Here is a 17,097-nt window from a genome sequence, read left to right as displayed (position 1 = left end):
GGACACCATGCAAAGATTTTCCAGTTCTCACGGAGGAACTTGACGAGCGCACTTTCCTATGCGATATCCATATCGTTTGCGATAGATGTCGTTTTTTTGGATCTGTCGGGTGAATCTGCACCTCCTTAGAATTTTTCTCTGTGTTGAAAGTTGATTCTTTATTTGGCCTTCCAAATACCGGGCAAGACGTCGTAATCAGTCATGCTTTTTGACGCCAAGTACTCGGCTTGCAGCCCGACAGTTTCTGCCAACCTGTGAAAATCCTTGTCGCAATTATCGGCTAAGGCAAAGCTTCCCTTGACTGTGATTGGTCCTCTTGGTCCGGGCAACCTCCACAACAGGTATGTATAGTGTGGTACTGCCATAAATCTAGCATATGCTGGTCGTCCCAACAGAGCGTGGTATTGTGATGGAAAATCCACGACTTCAAATTCGAGCTTCTCGATTCTATAATTTTCTCGGGTCCCAAATTGAACATCGAGATTGATTTTTCCCAATGGATAACTTGGTTTCTCTGGTGTGATGCCGTGGAATCTTGTGTCTGTTGGTTTCAAGTTTGCTAAGGATATGTTCATCTTCCTCAATGTATTCTGCATACATGAGGTTCAAGCTGCTGCCGCCGTCTATGAACACTCGAGAGACATCAAATCCTGCGATAATCGCCGGCAGAATAAGTGCTGACTGCCCTGGTCGAGGAACTTGCTGCGGATGATCTGCTATTGTGAAGCCGATATCTTGTCCCGACCAATTAAGGTACTCAACTGTTGGTGGAGGCATTTTCTCCGCCATAAACACCGTCGTGAGATTACTTTTTGAGCTCTATTGGACGGCCTTCCCTTCTGAATCATTGACACCGCTCCGTTGGAGTTAGGATCAACATAGGGTGGTGGTGCAGGTGCTGCCGCTATTCTTAGCTGGTGTCGATTGTCCTCTGTAATCGCGGGAGGTGGCGGTAGATGAACCTCGCTCCTAGGCTCCCGAGGGTTTCTCTCGTGCTGCTCGAGCGTGAGCATTTTCTCGCGTATCTGAACATTGCACGAAAATTTCGACAGTCTTTCTGCAGTGCCCCGACTGTCTTTTCCCGTTGTCGTCGAGGAAGAAGTGCATCCGGCACGGTCCGTTCAAAGCATTTCCTCGGGGACACGAAAGGTCTTGGAAACCTCGGCCCACTATTTTGCCTGTTGCGTGAATCATCCCTATTATCACCTCGCTGTTCACCGCTTCTCTCGGTAATCATCTCTGTTGCCTCCTGTATTTGTCCGAAAACCTGCCGAAATTTGTCTCGGGGCGTCGTAGTTCTGGTACGTCCGAGGAGATCTTCGCCTCGGTTGATAGTTTCGACCACGGTCCTCCTCTGGCGACCTGTGTCGTTTGTTTTTGCCATCGTCATCACCATCTGCCCATTTATTTGCAATATCCAAAAACGCGGATAAAGTACGTGGAATGGTCCTTCCCAAATACTCGACAAAGTCTCCACGCCGACTCCTCGCGACAAACGCATCTATTGCTCTCTCGTCGATATGTTTTCTGCCGAGTTTTTGATGATATTCCATCTCTGGATGTACTTTCTCATTGGCTCATCTCGGCTTTTGTCGACACGCTCTCAACTCCTCTAACGATGCGGGTTTTTTGCACGTGGATCTGAAGTTCTTGACGAACACGTCCTCGAAACTTTCCCAGCTGTCGATGGATCCTGGAGCGAGTTTCTTTATCCATGATCGTGCGGCACCACTCAGGTGCACCTGGATGCTTTGCATGGCTGTTGCCCTAGTTCCTCCTGTCAGCTTCACCGTCTCCAGATAGTCGACTAGCCAATCCTCTGGATCTTGAAGGCCGTCGAATTTCTTGAAATTATCGGGTAACTTGAATCCCGAGGGACTCGCGTTTTCGGACTCTCCTCGTGAAGCATGGTAAGCCGCACATATCTTCGTCGTTAAGTTCTGGGGATTGCCGATGATCCCTTCTGCTTTGCCGCGCTCTGTCGACTCTTGCTTGTGCTGCTGTGTCTCTTGCTCCACTTGGCCCTTCAGGTGCTGCCGCTGTTGCTGCTGCGGGTCGCGGACTATTTTGCCTTGCCACTCCTTCGGGAGGCGTTGATATAAACGCTGTCCCCATAGCTCCAACTCCTGCTACCGCCATATTGTACAGTGTTTCCCTTGGGTCACCCGGAGGTGGTTTAGATGCAAGGATAAAAGCATGTGTCGCCATATACCCAGCCTCTGGTGTCTTAGGGATGATGTTTCCTCTTGTATCTATCGACATAAAGGACATGTCGAGGTTTTGAACCAAGTGCTCTCTTTCCGCTTCGGGTATGTGTTGCAGTCTTGACCTTGCTCTGTTCCGCGCCTCCCGATGGCTATCACCCGTAGTTCTAGATTGTCGACTTAGATCTGCCCTTCTCCTGCTGGATGCAGAAGCTGCCTCCTTTCTCTGTTCAACTCAGTCTGTTTTTCCAATTCCTCGGCAGCTCGTGCGAGCCTATATTGATATGCTTGCAATTCTTCCGGTGTGGCTGTGGTAGCCATTGGTTACGTGCCGTTCATTGCTCTCGCAGCTCTGTCCCTGGGTGCTTGTGAAAGTTGAACTCTATCTCGCGGCTCTGGCCCGACGTATTTGTTGCCCAAGCCTTGTCGCAGATTGGAGGGATCGACGTATGGATTTCCCAAACTGTCGAAAGCCTCAGATGTCTCTTCTTGATTTTCAATGGCGTAAATCTGATGATACTTTGTACTCAGATCTATGTTGGGTTTGGTGACATCGTCGTTGAGACTGATGAAGACCTTGCCCACTGTCAAAGATTTGTCGATGAAGTCATGACTGTCGACATCGCTTGAGCCATCGCTTATATACGAGTCCGCAGATGACTCAAACGATATGTCGTTGAAGATCTTGGCGAGTTTCTCTCTTGCTCTGATACTGACGTAGCGTGTCGCCGAGGTTTCTTCTTCTCCTGACTCGTTTGACGATGCATAGCTTGAAAAATCTGAATCGGCCACTGATGATCCCGACGAAATCGGAATCTCGACACGATACGATCCTTCCTTCTCGACGCGAAAGTGGAACCTTCCGAACGTCATCTCCATGGGCTCCGCCAGATACGCATATGCATCCAAACGGGAGGGTGGGTGAGGAACAAAATCGACAAGACCAGTAGCGATCTGTTTACCTCGATCCATTGTGTTGCTTGCGGTTGACGATGTCGAAGATCTTGAGCGTGCCATCGAGATCAGCTCCTTACGCCTCTAATTCCCACAGACGGCGCCAATTGACAAGGGATTAACTTGTCAATGCCTATGGATTGTAGGCTAGGGTTTAGTTAGAAGTAGAGGGTAAGTAGATCTCGAAGGTTTCAGCCGAAAAGTACTCGACGATTGTGAAAACTAGGGTTTGCAGAAAATGATTCGGTTGATTCTTCGTCCCTCGACTCCCCCTTTATATAGGAGGTGGAGTCGAAGGATTCGTGTTGTACAAGTTTACAGAGTTCGGGACGGTTTCTAACTCATCCCGCCAGATTACAAGTAACACTTCCTATTACAACTCTATTTCTTCCTTAAACGCATCTTGGGCTCCCGAATCTTCTTATTCTTCGGGTAGTGGGCCTTCAATAAACCCCGGGTACTATATTCGGCAGGCCCATTTGGGATGCCTATGTCATCAAGACAATCATCAGAATCGCCGTCTGCATAGGAATCATACTCCTGAGCCACAGAACTACCTCCAACAACATTTTCAGTTTCAGGCTCCTTTTCCTTGCATGTACATGGCCCCGAACGCTCAAGACAACAATCCTCAAGACAATAATCAGAATCAGTGTCTGCATTGCCATCACCCTTCTGTGCCACAGAACTACCTCCAACAACATTTTCAGTTTCAGGCTCCTTTCTCTTGCAAGCACATGGCTGCTTCTTCAACTCAATTGACAAAAGAGAAACCATATCACGCATCTGATCAGCAAGACCACGTCCCGTTCTTATCATCGACGAAATGAAGATAGTCTTCCACATTTCTTTCAGCTTAGAACGTAACTGTAAATAAAAAACACAATTAAGAATGCAATTTACAATAACACAATAATTAAAAATCAAAAGACATAATAAAAAACCTTACATCATTATGCATTTCACCAGGAAACATATCTGAGATGTGACGATCGACTGCTTCACGAAGATGGTCAGGAATATCAGCACGAGAGTGGAAACCTGGATCTGCCATCTTTTCCAACCTGAACAAGCACTGGAGAACACTAAAATTAGTTCAGGTACAATGTGTGCAGCTTATCACTTTCGAAACTAGAAAAAACAGGACAACAAAAAAAGATTACAACAGAAACCACCTTTGTCGTCGCAATTGCATATCTTCACTACACGTCTAAAACGATACGCGCCTTTGGCGCAAATACATCGACAACCAAACAAACCAAAAGAAAGCAACATAATTTACACGCATGCACTGGCGAAGACGTGTAACAGAGCGGCACAAACTCTACAACAAATAGGTGCACAAGTACAAGAGATATAGGTGCACAAGTACAAGAGATATAGGTGCACAAGTACAAGAGATATACGTGCACAAGTACAAGAGATATAGGTGCACAAGTACAAGAGATATAGGTGCATAAGTACAAGAGATATAGGTGCACAAGTACAAGAGATATACGTGCACAAGTACAAGAGATATACGTGCACAAGTACAAGAGATATAGGTGCACAAGTACAAGAGATATACGTGCACAAGTACAAGAGATATACGTGCACAAGTACAAAAGATATAGGTGCACAAGTACAAGAGATATACGTGCACAAGTACGATAGACTAAGCTACGCAAGTACAGAACAAATTGTCACACGAGTACCAAGGTCAAACACGAACAAGTACAAGACACAAAGGACAGCAAGTACCAGACAGAAACGGGTGGACATACAGAAGTACAAAACCATCTTATGAACAACCACTGGACAAACCCTAGAAATAGTTCAGGTACGATGTGTGATAAAACTAGACCAAACAGTACAACAAAATACACAGATAGAAACCACAAGAACCACCAGAGTCATCGAATCTGCATGTCAACACGACACGGGAAACTCAGCGGCTCATCCAGAGCGGGTAAATCGTCAAGAAAAAAGACCAAGAAACCCTAAATAGTGAAACTCAGCAGCTCATCCAGATGCATGTAACCACGAAATGTGGAATTATACGGCTACTCCGACAAAGGCAAACCCTAACTAGTGTTACTCAGAAAGTGTATAACCAAGAAGAGGCGGAAGAAATCGATGAAAAAAGAACGACTTTACTGAGAGAAAACGCATCTGCATCCGCCTTCCGCATATTTTCCATTTGAAAGTGCTACCTCCCTCCCATTAATTCCCCAGAAAACTCACAGCCCGGAAATACAAAGGGAAAATACTGATTCGATCTAATCGAATCAAAGGGAAAAACCAAGATCTTAGAAACCCTAAGCAGGCAGAAAAACGCGACAGCGCTTACCACTGGAGCAGCAAAAACGTCCGCCGACGATGAGTTGCGAGAGGTTCTCGACAGCAACGGAGGAGAAGGGAAAATAGCAGCGCCGCCGACGAGACGACCAGCCGAAGGAACCAGAACCCACGACCAGCCCAGACGACAGAAGAAGAATAAGGGAAAAAACGGAGATAAAGGCAGACGCGAAACGGGTCCCTGTAAACCCGTTAAGTGAGAAGCGGACCCGTTACGAGAAGTGGACGGTTCGCAAAATCACCAGAAAGCAACACGTGTCGAGCGCGGAGGAAGTCCACCGGCAAATTCCGCGCCCCACGTTCAACCACGTGTCGCGCGCGGAGAAAGTCTCTTCCCTTCTCAGAGGTCGGCCTTTTTCTAGAGTTTTCGCGCGATTCCCCTCTATCATCCATGTGAAGAGTTCCCATATTTCGTGAGAAAAGCCCGCCTGTTCCGTTTGTCGAAAAAGGCAGGCACCCCATGACTTCGCTCGGCTCTCCAGTATTATTGAGATGCTCTGTCTTCCTCCTCCTCCTCCTCCTTAGTCTCCTCTCCACCTCTGCGCTCCATGGAGCAGCCCTATCCCCCTCCCGGCGAGCCGCCCACAACCGGCATCCCCTACTCGAGCACAGAGATGCTGAGCAGCACGCATCTGCACTCGGTGCTCGCCGGCGATTCGAGCGGCATTCAGGTGCCGTGCCTCATTAAACAGATCAACGACATTCTTGATGTGGCCAAGCAGATCGAGCCGCAAAATCCACGCGTTGCTTTGCTCTGTAAGAGCAGGTCTAACAGACCCCGTAAAAGGGGCAAACCCGTATAATAACCGCCGGTTTGAGGGTTTCGCGTCTACCCGGCCGTCTAGCACGCCCCGTAAAAACGGCCCCCGAATCGTTTTTTGCTGTTTTCGAGTACGGGGCGGGTCCTCGCCCCCTACTTGTGCGGGGTAGGAGCGGGGATAGTGGGCGAAGCCAGCATCCCAATTCCGAAAGCGCGCGCGGACATTTCAGTTCCCCCCACCCGTTTTCCCCCGCGCGCCGCCGCCGCCACGCGCGCGCCGCCGCCGCAATCCGTCAGATCCGTGCCCCTCCGCCGTCCGCCCAGCCTCGTCGAGGTTCTTCGACGCCCGCCGCACCTCCGCCGCACCCCCGCCGCACCCCCGCCGAAGTTCCGCGTCCGTCCGCACCGCCGCACGCCCGCCGCACCTCCGCCGCACCTCGGTGAGTATTCCGCCGCGTTCTTCTTCGTTGCCGCCGGTAAATTGGTCGGATTTGGGGCTGATGTATGGTACACCGTGGTAGATGGTTTCGGAGGATGTGCACATGGCGGATTTGGACGCGACGTCCACCGATTGGTCGTCGTCGGATGATTCCGATATCGACGAGTTGCTCAACGACGACGAGACGGAGATGATGGTGCTGCTGTTCGGCTTGAAGCAAACGGAGGACCGCTTGAAGCTGCTGGATCAGCGGAAAGGATCCGTGATGGGGCGTATGTGCATTCCGCGGAACCGCGCGCTCGGCCACGAGCAGCTGATGCAAGATTACTTCGCCGAGGTACCGACCTATCCTCCCCGCCTCTTCCGTAGACGGTACCGAATGCGTAGGACTTTGTTCGAGAAAATCGTCAAAGATTGCGAGGCAAATTGCGATTATTTCAAGCAAAGAAGAAATGCTGCCCAAGTCATGGGATTTAGCCCATACCAAAAAATTTCTGCCGCCATGAGGGTTATTGCATACGGTATACCAGCAGATTATACCGATGAGTACCTTCGCATTGGTGTGCAAACAACCACGGATTGCGTGCGTATGTTTGCCAAGATGGTGATCAAGTTGTATGGAGAGAAGTATCTCCGAGCTCCAAATGAGGATGATACAAAAAGGCTCATGGAGATCAATGAAAAGAGGGGGTGGCCGGGGATGCTTGGTAGTTTGGATTGCATGCATTGGACATGGAAAAATTGTCCAAAAGCATGGCATGGCATGTATTGTGGCAAAAGCCGTGATGCTACCATTGTTCTTGAAGCTGTGGCCTCTCAAGACTTATGGATTTGGCATGCTTTTTTTGGATTGCCGGGGACACTCAACGACATCAACATCTTGAATAGATCCCCTTTGTTTAAAAGACTAGTTAAGGGTGATGCTCCACCTTGTAACTACAAAGTTATGAACAATGAGTACACCATGGGGTACTATCTCACAGATGGTATTTACCCTAACTATGCAACCCTTGTCAAGTCCATAAAAGAGAAAAAGGACAGGCCTTTGACAAGAAAGGAAGCTTGCTTCACCAGAAATCAAGAGGCATGCCGCAAGGATATTGAGAGAGCTTTTGGTGTCCTTCAAGCAAGGTTTGCAATTGTCAGGGGTCCTGCTAGGTTTTGGGACAAGGAAACTCTTGTTGATGTCATGACATGTTGTGTGATTCTTCACAACATGATCATTGAAGATGAAAGAGGTTTAAACTTGCCATGTTTCTATGACAATGTTGGCACCCGAGTGCAGCCCGAGAGGAACCCTGATCGGCTTGAAGCTTTTCTTGCAGCTCATCGAGGCATTGAAAATGCCGAGACTCATCACCAGCTCACCCAAGATCTGATTGATCACCATTGGCAGTTGCATGGCCAATGATTTTTTACATTCATTTCCCATTGTTGTATGTGTGAAACATTCATTTCCTATTTGTTGTATGTGTGAAACATTTGTTATTTGTTTAATTCTTCCATTAGAACATTTGTTGACATTTCCGAGAAACATTATTGTAATAATTAAGACGATTATTGTGTGATGTAAAACATTTATTTTATGTGAATGGTGTGTTGGTTCTAATATGCAATTTGTCAAAAAACCCTGTTTTGAGGGGCCAAAAACTCGGGCGAGCTAGCAGAGCCCGTATCCCCACCCCGTAAAACAGAAACTCGGGCGAGCTAGCAGAGCCCGTATCCCCACCCCGTAAAACAGAATATTCTGTTTTACGGGGTGGGGATACGGGCTCTGCTAGCTCGCCCGAGTTTTTGGCCGGCGAAACCCGGATACAGGGCCCTCTACTCGTGTTATACGGGGCGAAAAAATAAGGGCCTGTTAGACATGCTCTAAGTTCTTACTCTCGCTTGAGTTTTGCTCTCCCTTTTTCTCGATGCTTCGCTTAACGTTGCCGGGCGATCCTCTCTGTACTGTTTTCCCTCTGTGCATAAAAAAAATTCATCTGTACTAATGTTAGTTGTTTTAGAATTTGCTCCTCATAAAATCTGTCTGATTTCTTGATACTCTGCTCATCTAGGCCGTATTGCTGCACGCGACAAGCTGTACCTCATGGATCCAAGATCAACTGGGCCTGGAGTTTCGGAGCTGAAAACCGACCTGTCAAGAAGGATTAGGGTATGCGCATTATGTTGGAACTCTAAGCTCAAAACCACATCAAAATTACCTACTCCGACGGATGGAGGGCATAACATGCAATCTATGCATCTATTTACCTTGATTTATTACGCCCAGTTGACGATATCATCATGTTATTTAGTCGAAGCTCTCCTCATCGTGTGCTATTACCTATCCCGATTTCATTAAAACCAAAACGTCAGACAGAGTTTTTACAGATCCCTGGCTATATTATAGTATGCAAAAGCCAGGTTTATCACCCTCCCACAGCCACAGGGGTAACAGAACATACGACAAACCCCTAAATTCTAAAAGAACAAAGCGTACAGGCGTACAGCTCCAGCAGAACAATTACTATGACTAGAGCTAAACAGCGGAGAACATTTTTGTTTTTTGATTCAAAGAAGGTAAAGGCGAGTTTCAGATCATCGATAATGTTTCAGCTCTGACCACAGTTTCTTGATTTCAGACTTTCTTGATTTTTTCCTGATAGCTGTGACCAAAGTTTCAGCTCATCGATAATGGTTCTCAGCAGCCTCTGCCTATATACGGCTTTGTTCTTGAAGATACGATCATTCCTCATTCTCCAAAGGCCCAGTAGGCACGCAGTAGGCAGATCGGCCAATGTTACCCTCTGTCACTTAGTAGCAGTTTGTAGTAATCAGCAGTAGAAGGTTTTTTTTTCCCAGTGGTGAGCAGTAATCTGTTGTCACCTTTGCGATAACTGCAGTGGATGTTCTTCCAAGTATCCCTGTAGCATTTCCAATTGTAGCTGCGCTGTGTTTGTTAAGGGATGTAGAAGCTGAATGGTTAGATTTTGATCCTGGAATTGTGATGTCACCGCTCCGGTGCTGGTGTATTGGTATGCTATCCTGCATGTACCAGCGTGAGAGCCATCCAAAGCATGGGCCTTCTCCTGTAGACAGTAATTTAGTGGTCAAATTTTCCATTAGGGCCATATTGCGTATGTGTAGGTTTTTAATTCCGAGAGCTCCTTGCTTCTTTGGGAGCGTGACATAGTCCCAGGTCACCAGCCATTCGCCTCCAAGCACTTCTTTTCGCCCTTTCCAAAGGAATGCTCTCCCCAGATTGTCTACTGCCTCAGTCCTCTCCTTGTCCCATTGTATGCAGGCCATAAAGAAATTACGGATGGGAGATAATATTGAATTCACCATCTCAGGTGGCTGTACACTTGGTTGATTGCTGTACTGTTGTTATTAGTGGCTGAACACTTGGTTGATGTGGCAGGATGAACAAGAGACAAAGCGAATGCTTGCGCCGACTGATGGAGCTGAGATGAAAATATTCTATGAGCAGTACTGCAAGGAGAATATCAATGAGGGGCTTAACATGAGAAGACCGTAAGCTTCAGTGTACATTTCCTTAACAATCTTCTGATAAAAATATCATCATAATATCTGTTCACTTTTTTGTGTATGACATAGTGAGATGGTTGGACTCTTTCAAACTGCATCTGTACTTCAAGACGTGCTAAATTGCATGACACCAAAAAAATCTGAGGTTCTACATCGGCAATATCAAATAGTTGCAACATACTGCTTCATCTTCATAACTTGCAAATCATTAAACATAATAGCTTGGAACATCTTTTTTGCAGATTGAAGAGTACCCTGAAGGTGTTGAAAAGGAGACCGCTTCTGTGTCAAATTATAATATTTTACCACTTAATATTTCTAGTCCCACACAACCTATAATGGAAATACCCGAGGTAAGATCATATATTCTATCATGCAGACTACTTATTTAATAGATATGTTGATTGAATTATTTTCTTGGCCTTGAAAACTGCAGATAAAAGCAGCAGTGGAGCTTATTCGCAAGATGGAGAGCCTTCCAACACCGAGGCTAGATATGACTACCAGGCCTGAAGATCAAACTAATGGACCTATAATTCAGGACTTGTTTGACTGGTTATGGAAAACATTCGGATTCCAGGTAGAAAATTAGAAATACTTATATTATATTCTAGACTATAATGTGATCAAATCTTTCATGACTACACATGATCTTGAAACTTCTGGTTTTCTATTTACTTTTCCTGACTGAAAACTGCAGAGGAGATCGAGGCCACAAAAGTAAAATTATATTGCAAATGGGAATATATACTAGAGTGACAGGGAATATACAATGGGTCAGGGGAATAAACTGGGAAGGCGAATATGAACAAAAATACTAAGCAAGCTGGTCAAGTTAGGCTTTGAGAATAGTGATGAGTTGCATCCTTTAAAGTTTTTGTCTTTCTAAATATTTTCTGCTAAACATTTTCGGTTTAGTAGTTTGAATAATTGGCACATATAGAAGTTGACTACAAAAGTTCATGAATCACGTGAGGCGTTTTTTGAGTCAGTGGAGCTGCGGATTTTAGACTACTGCAGTCAAGAAGTAACATGTTAGTTTTGTATCGGGTGGTTAGGCACTAAGGTGTTTTTGTTATTTGTTTAGGTATTTCATACTATTTTGGCTTTATATTTTGTAGAAAGGTAACGTGGAAAATCAAAAGGAGCATCTTATTTTGCTGCTTGCAAACATAGATATGAGAGGAAGTGGTATTGTGGACCCAGATGGAAGACGAAATCACGTGGTAAATCTTGTCTGTGACCTTTATTTGTTTCGCTAATTCTGAATCCATTCAATTTTGTGGATCCCTTTTGCAAATGTTTTAAGCTCCTATCAGTGTCCATTTTAAACTGATTCATGATCTTCTAATATCAATTGCAGATACATAGTAACACGGTGAGGCACCTAGAAAATAAATTATTTGAAAATTATATTTCATGGTGTCGGAATCTGCATTTGGTGTCAAACATCAAGTAAGTGATATAACCTTCTGTTGTACAGCTGGAAATTATTATCCTCGTTAACTGTGAAGAATTTACATGCAGAATTCCGATCAATGCCCCGACACAACAATCAGAGCTTCTTTACATAGGGCTACATTTGCTGATTTGGGGTGAAGCTTCCAATGTTCGCTTTATGCCTGAATGCATTTGTTATATCTTCCACCATGTAAGTGGAAATATTGTTCTTGCATATGACATTTCGGCTGTTAAAACAATTCTTGAATCGATTTTTTCATTCAATTGTACTTTCTTTGAAGTTTTATTGAAATTCTAGTATGTTAAGTTCCTTTTTAAACATGCACTGTGGTGTACTCTACTGCTACAAGGCAGTAAATCCCAAGTATTTTCATCATATATAGCTATATAAGCTTTTGAGTGACGTAAAGGTGAACTTCATACAGACTTACGTGGGAAATGCATGTGATGAGGGTTTTGAGGAAGATTATTAGCTGATTATTTCAGGAGACCTGTACCACACTATATAAAACATACTATGTTTGTTGTGTGAATTCAAGAGTACTTTACATCATAGCAATTCTGTAGCCACCGGAAAAAACATAATTTTTGCCAAGTGTAAATGGCGTAACGTGAAACCAACTTATTGATGGGCATAAACTCCAAATGAAACATGTAGCACCGAATTTGCATCAATTGTTATGAAATGACAATTTTGGGATATATTTTTGAAAGTAGAGGTGCATGTAAAACTTTTGTTAGAACTTCACATTTTTTTCTTCTTAAACATAGACTAACTTGACGAATGTTTTTTATCCTAAATTCATGATCTAGATGGCAAAGGAATTGTATGACATAATATCTAGAAACGACGGTTCCTTTGACCCACTCTTCCAGCTAGAGGGGAGTGATAATGCATTTCTAGAGGTGGTTATTGAACCCATCTACAGGGTTATTCAAAATGAAGCTGCATTGAGTAAGAAAGGTTCCGCGAGCCACTCAGAGTGGAGAAACTATGATGATTTGAATGAATACTTTTGGTAAGTTTACTTTTAACAGTTCGTTTTTGTGCTTTGCCTATCAGTAGGACCTAACAAATCATTTCAGGTCAGAGAAATGCTCCAAGCTAGGATGGCCAATGGAGCCAGCCCGTGACTTTTTTGGGGATCCTACAACAACTACAGATGTTATAGTGGTTATATACATATCTCTGAGAAATTCATTTAAAAAATAAATAATTTTATCATAATCAAACTAATTTTAAATGTGTGCATTACGCAGCAACATGATCGTTCAATTAGCAGACAGAGGATGTCAAAAACAAATTTTGTTGAATTTCGTACTTGTTTGCATCTCTTCAGAAGTTTTGATCGAATGTGGTCTTTTCACATATTAGCTTTCCAGGTATGAATTTTATCATTGAACAAAATACGTCAGGAATCTTATTTGCATATCATGTGTTTCTTTTTTTCTCTTAGGCCATGATAATTATTGCATGGAGCCATCCTAGATCACTTTCTGTCATATTCGAACCAAATGTTTTCAGAAAGGTTATGACAATATTCATAACAGCTGCATGTCTAAACTTCTTTCAAGGTATGGATATAATTTGTCATCTTAATAGAATATGACATTTCGTTGGCTCTTTTTCAATGTTGTACAGTTCCTAAAACTGGAAACTTTTTCAGCCACTCTTGAGATAATTTTTATCGGGAATGCTTGGAGGAGTCTGATGTGCTCCCAGATGATACGACATGTTCTAAAATTTATTGTAGCTACTGTCTGGTTGATAATACTTCCAGCGACATACTCAAGTTCTATTAAAAATCCAACGGGCTTGCTCAAGACCTTCAGCATTTTTATTGGAAATTTCAAGAGTCAATCGATTTACAATTGTGCAGTTGCTCTTTACATGTTTCCGAGCATTTTCAATGCCTTGTTTTGCATATTTCCACCGGTTCGAAGGGCATTGCAAAGCTCAAATTCTCGCATTGTTAGATTCTTTTTGTGGTGGATGCAGGTATAATTGAAATCTATCTATATGACTCAGTAAAAATCATTGTAGTTGTTGTTCTCACATGTTGTTTACTTATCAGCCAAAATTGTATGTTGCTCAAGGCATGTATGAGGACACGTTTTCACTTCTTAAGTAAGTCTCTTTGTCTCTTAATTTCCTGATACTAACTTTCAAATTTACCATCTTTTCCAATCACTAATGTTTTTCTTCATAAAATAGGTACACAACATTTTGGATTTTGTTGCTTATATGCAAACTTGCCTTCAGTTTTTATTCTGAGGTTGGTAGAATCTAGGCACTACATTTACATACTAATCTTCGGCAATTATGTTTATGTATTTTTAACCCCTGCTCCTTAAAAACAAATTGCTAACCAGTGCTACATCAATTAATTAATCCGAACAGTAATTGAGATTAACCTGCCACATATATATACCTCCATTGTTATATGTGCCATGTATAACCAACCTTTTTTTTCTTATGCAGCTTCAAATTCAAAGTGTACTTAAACTATTCTGTGTTGTGATCATTGTTGCAGATTTCTCCTCTAATCGAACCTACCAGGAGTATTATGTCTCTGGAACGAAAGTCTTCTCTTTTGCCCTTGCCATACTGTAAGATTATGTTGTAGTATTGAAGTGTCACCTGTAATTCTTCCGATAAGGTTCAAACACTGATAGGATGCTAATTATTCACAGTGCAGCATAATTTTGATGTTATTTTCATCATATGGGCGCCAAACGTCATGGTACGTATTATATCATGTGTTTGTGCATGCCTGTGGGGGGTACAGAGGGGCCATAGCAAGTTCTCATTTTATATTTCCTACAGATATACTTCGTCGATACACAGATATTCTACGCTATTTTTTCCACGATATGTGGTGGAGTAAATGGCGCCATCAGCCACTTGGGTGAGGTTGGTAGCATGCCATTTTTACAATAGGGTGTTTTGATGCTTTAGCTGCTGCTAGTAAAGTTTGCAGAATGCTTGCCTTCCTGCAGATCCGAACCATTGGGATGTTAAGACTAAGATTTGAAGCAATCCCCACAGCCTTTTGTAAAAATCTTGTGCCTTCACATGGTAGTCAATCAAAGAGCCGTGAGGTCAAATTTTGCTAAACTATCTTACAATATTTTCTCTGCCACTCTTTTGGCACAATAGCTCATTTTTTCATTTTCTAATGCGTTTGTAAACTCTTTTCACCAGAAGGACAAAAAAGTGCAAATTGATAAGTTCCCTGACCCATGGAATGCATTTATCATCTCTTTACGAGATGAAGACTTAATAAGCAACAGGTTTGATTTTGGTATTAATCTTCTCCTTTTGTTGATAACTTGATATGTTTCTAAAACTTTTTTCTGTTTGCTTCTAGGGAGAGAGATTTATTGACTGTTCCATCACTTGTGGGTGACACAAGCGTAATTCAGTGGCCGCTTTTCCTTCTTGCTAGCAAGGTATGATTAGTTCGACTCCTTGATTTTCTCCCTGAGATAAGATAGTGCTGTAATGCTCATGATTATTATGTTTTAGATTCCAATTGCACTTGACATGGCAAGGAATGTCAAGATAAGTGAGGAAGAATTGAGAAGGAGGATAACTCAGGATCCGTACACACATTATGCGGTAGTAGAATGCTACGAAACATTGTTCAATATTATTTACGCACTTACAAGAGAAACAAGGGATAAAGAGTAAGCATAATATCATGTTTCTAGGGAACTAACTTGTCAAAGGTTCATGTGCCTAACTAATGCATTATTTCATGCCTACAGATTCGTCGATCGCTTACATGGTATCCTTCAAGATAGCATAAACCGTCAAACAATTGTGGAAGATATCCGATTAGACGAACTTCCTCAACTAACTGCTAAATTTGATAAGCTACTAAGTCTAATATTGGTACTGATTTTTAGCAAGATATATTTTTGCATACTATATTTCTGTTTTGGAACTCATTAATTGATTAACAGGAAACTAAGCTAAACGAGCATGACACAAGAAAGACACTAATTGCCAATCTACTACAAGATGCAATGGAAATCATCACACGTGATATTATGAAGAATGGACAAGAGTAAGTTATATGCTGGTTAGTGAAATGTGCACCTTCAGAAATAATTTTTAACAACTAATTTTCTTGCAAATTCTAGTATTTTGTATGACGAAAACAGAAACAATCAACTGTTTGCAAATCTCAATATGGATTCAATAAAGGATGAAGCTTGGAGGGAGAAGGTCATTTGTCATTTTTAGCAACTTATTTAAGTAGTAGTATTCATTTTTATGAGTTTATAAGCATCACAGTGTCCTCACTATCTATTGGAATTCCGTGTTGGCAGTGTTTTAGGCTTCAATTGTTGCTAACAACGAAAGAATCTGCAATTAATGTGCCAATAAACTTGGAAGCTCGGCGCAGGATCACTTTCTTTTCAAACTCGCTATTTATGAAAATGCCAAGGGCTCCACAGGTTCGCAGCATGATGTCATTCAGGTCAGAATCTAACTCACTAGCCTGCCACATTTTTATCTGTTTTAATTACTGAACAATCATCAAAACGACGTGGCTTTTCTTTGGGCTGGACGCAAGGATATGCTAATGTTGTTTCCTCGATTTTTTAATCTCTGTTAGCTAGTTCACACACGTCACATACAAGATTATCTTTGTTTACTTTGTTATTTTCTTCTATTCTGATCGTTCCGCGTATCTCTTGCTGAAGAGAATATCCGATTAACCCTGATTATTTATTTACATCAGTGTTCTTACTCCCTACTTCAAAGAGGAGGTAGTCTTTTCAAGTGAAGATCTTTATAAAAAAAATGAAGACGGCATATCCATCCTGTTTTATTTACGGAAATTATATCCAGGTACTCATGCTTTGATTTATCGAACTGTGTATATTAATTATCTTCTGTCAATAAAAATGTACATCATGAACTGTTGCATTCCAATAGATGAATGGAAGAATTGTCTTGAGCGGATAGAATTTAAACCAAAGGATGAGGATTCCCTTAAATTAAAGATGGATGAGTTCTCACAATGGGCATCTTATAGGGGACAAACGCTCTACAGAACTGGTAATGTTACTAATTCACTTGTGTTGCATCACTGCTATTATTAGTGGAGCAGAGTCCTGTACTGTGATGTTTTTATTGATATAATAACAAAAAAGCAGACATTTGAATCCTTTAAGATTGAACTGCCCCCAGCGTGTGTTAGTTTTAGAATTGATCTCTACCAGAAAGTATGAGAGATCCTACTTGATAGTAGCGTGAGGTACATTGTTTTGATAGTATGCATCCCGGACTAATTTGACCCAAGGAAGTTTTTTTTTCTTATAGAACTTGTCCAAGTATTTTAGCAATGGTGCCTCATTTTTGAACTTTATAATGTAAATACCTAAACCACCTT

At 42.7% G+C, this 17,097-nt stretch overlaps 1 pseudogene; it reads left to right on the top strand.

Moving 5' to 3' along the window:
- Nucleotides 1-5,929: 5,929 nt before the first annotated feature.
- LOC127314866 (putative callose synthase 6) overlaps nucleotides 5,930-17,097 on the top strand; it is a 39,066-nt pseudogene continuing 27,898 nt past the window's right edge.

This window comes from Lolium perenne, chromosome 7, assembly GCF_019359855.2.
Source record: "Lolium perenne isolate Kyuss_39 chromosome 7, Kyuss_2.0, whole genome shotgun sequence".
Taxonomy (NCBI): domain Eukaryota; kingdom Viridiplantae; phylum Streptophyta; class Magnoliopsida; order Poales; family Poaceae; genus Lolium; species Lolium perenne.
The sequence above is the reverse complement of the archived record's forward strand: the minus strand, read 5'-3'. Positions and strand labels throughout refer to the sequence as shown.